Here is a 3,336-nt window from a genome sequence, read left to right as displayed (position 1 = left end):
CCCAAAGGGGTTCGCTAAGGCTTTGACGACGAGGAGCGGTGTAGGGGCACATAGTGAGCCTATGATTGAGGAGGCGACGAGAGGAGTCATTTAGGAGCCCGCAGAAGATGTAGAGGAGCAGGTGGACGAGGAGATTTAGTTGGAATCTCCAGCGGCCAAGGTGCATCAGAGGCGCAACCCAGGAAGTACAACACATGCCGAGGACCAGCAGTTACCCAGCACACCAGCGAGAGTCTATAAACCTAGAGTTCCATACATCGAGAGACTCTGCAGGGATAGAGACGAGGAGTAGAACTCCAAATTCCTTGATCTTTTGAAGCAGCTTCACCTTAACATTCCATTCCTTGAGGCACTCACTTAAATGCTGAAATATGGAAAGTTCCTTAAGGATATTCTTTCGAATAAGGAGAAGTTAGCTGAGGTCTCTTCCATCCCATTGAGTGCTAGTTGTTATGTAGTCTTGCAGAGAAAATTACCAGAGAAGATGTCCGATCCTGGGAGTTTCATGATTCCCTGCATCTTAAGTGATGATACAATGGTTTATGCGCTGGCAGATCATGGTGCTAGTATTAATCTCATGCCGTATTCTGTGTATCGTAAGTTGGGCTTAGGCGAACTGTGTCCTACCGGGATGAGTATCCAGCTTGCTCATCGTTCTACGAAATACCCCCGATGGGTGGTCGAGAACATGCTTGTTCGTATCGACAAGTTCATCTTCCTGGTGGACTTTGTCATCTTTGACATGAACGATGATGTTAGTGTCCTACTTATATTAGGCCGACCAATCCTTTCCACTACACAGGCGTTGATCGACGTCTGCGAGGGTAAGTTGATTTTGAGAGTTGGGGATGAGAACGCCACCTTAGACGTTCGACAGTCACTGAAACACCCCAAGTCTGCTGATGACTCCTTATACTTCATCGATATCATCATGGAACATGTTGGGGAGTTTTTCAACGATATCTAAGGAGGATCTGCCTCCGACACCCAGATTCTCGATAGGGAGATTCCGGAGATTGAGATGGTTGCCATAACCGATCAGTCCTGGGATGACGACACCGAGTCACATGGCCCTGAATCTGCCGTGTATGCTGGGATCATACGAGATGATCAGATGGACGGACCTTCCATCGAGAGTCCTCATTCTTTCTTAGAGCTTAAGGATTTGCCTGCCCATCTGGAGTATGCATTTTTAGATGAAGAGAGGAAGCTGCCGGTTATTATTGCATCTGCTTTGACGAAGGTTGAGAATGAGAAGTTGTTGAAGGTGCCACGAAGCACAAAGAGGGGATTGCATGGAAGATTATCGACATTAAGGGTATCAGCCCTTCGTTTTGATACATAAAATCTTCATGGAGGATAATTTCAAAACTGTCGTTCAGCTGAAAAGGCGGCTTAATCCGAAAATGCAAGAGGTTGTGAAGAAGAAGATCATTAAACTCCTTGATACGGGGATTATTTTCCCCATTTCTGATAGTGCTTGGGTAAGTCCAGTTCAAGTTGTTCCTAAAAAGGGTGGCATGATTGTCGTCACCAATGAGAGGAACGAGCTCATTTCCACTAGGACTGTGACTAGATGGAGAGTCTGCATTGACTATCGCAGACTGAATGATGCCACCAGGAAAGACCACTTTTCTTTACCCTTCATTGATTAGATGTTGGAGCGTTTATCATGTCAACAGTACTACTGTTTCTTAGATGGTTTCTCCGGGTATTTCCAGGATCCGATAGCTCCCGATGACTAGTAAAAAACCCCTTTTACCTGTCCTGATGTGACGTTTGCCTATAAACGTATGCCGTTCGGACTGTTTAACGCTCTAGCCACATTCCAGAGATGCATGGTGGCTATTTTCCACGACATGATCGAGGACTCCATGGAGGTGTTCATGGATGATTTTTCTGTATTTGGGAGTTTCTTTTATCATTGTCTTTCTAATCTTGAGAGGATGATGTCCCGCTGCATTGACACCAACTTAGTCCTTAACTAGGAGAAGTGTCATTTCATGGTTCGGGAGGGCATTTTTCTAGGGCATCGGATTTCGAGTGCGGGGATAGAGGTTGACCGAGCGAAGGTTGAGACCATTTCTAATTTTCACCGGCCCACTTATGTGAGATCCATCCGGAGTTTTCTAGGTCATGCCGGGTTCTACCGTCGGTTCATCAAATATTTTTCTAAGATTGCGAGACCCATGACCAAACTTCTGGAGAAGGATGCTCCATTCTTTTTTTTTGAGAAATGTATCAAGGCGTTTGATCTTTTGAAAGACAAACTCGTTAACGCCCCGATCATGGTTGCTCCCGACTGGTCGTTACCATTCGAATTGATGTGTGACGCGAGCGATTTCGCAGTGGGAGCGGTTCTTGGATAGCGGAAGGATAAACACTTCTATCCGATTTACTACATTATCCGGACCTTAAACGGTTCACGTAAGAGTTATACCACCACCAGGAAAGAGCTTTTAGCTGTGGTGTTTGTATTGGATAAATTTAGGTCCTACCTAGTTTTTTCCAAGACGATTGTGCACACGGACCATGCTACTATTCGATATCTCTTCAGCTAGCAGGATGCTAAGCCTCGTCTTATTCGATGGATCCTGTTGCTTTAAGAGTTTAATATTGAGATCTGTGATAAAAAGGGGGGCGAGAATTTGGCGGCATATCATCTTTCGCGTCTAGAGGGAGTAGAGTTAGGAGATTCAGAGGTTAGATCAATGATCATTTTCTGACAGAGAGTCTCATGTTTGTTACGACACAAGAGGAATGTTTTCCATGGTTCGCTGACTTTGCGAACTATCTTGTTGGCGGGTACCTCCGAAGATGCCTTACAAGCAAAAGAAGAAATTCTTTGTTGACGTTAACTTTTACCCATGGGACGACCCGTATCTTTTCCATATCGGTTCTGATCAGCTGATTAGGAGGTGTGTGGATGCTAAGGAGGGATGACAGATTCTGAGCCATTGTCATGTAGGACCGACAGGAGGTCACCACGGTCCGAGTTTGTCGGCAAAGAAGGTGTTTGATGCTGGTTTTTATTTGCCTTCGATTTTAATAGACGCACATGCGTTTGTTAGGAGTTGTGATCGTTACCAGCGTGTCGGCAACATCTCTTCGAGAAATGAAATGCCCCAAAATTCTATTCAGGTTTGTGAGGTTTTCGATGAGTGGGGCATTGATTTCATGGAACCGTTTCCATCTTCGCGTGGGAACAAGTACATACTCGTGTCTGTCGATTATGTTCCAAAGTGGGTTGAGTCCAAGGCTCTACCCACGAATGATGCCCGAGTGGTAGTCCGTTTTCTTAAGAGTCTGTTTGCTCGTTTTGGTGTCCCGAAAGCC

The sequence above is a fragment of the Bidens hawaiensis genome, unplaced genomic scaffold (genome assembly GCF_021521415.1).
Source record: "Bidens hawaiensis isolate Kalapana, Puna unplaced genomic scaffold, B.hawaiensis_p1.1 tig00042479_1, whole genome shotgun sequence".
Classification (NCBI taxonomy): Eukaryota; Viridiplantae; Streptophyta; class Magnoliopsida; order Asterales; family Asteraceae; genus Bidens; species Bidens hawaiensis.
Note: the sequence above shows the minus strand (reverse complement) of the source record.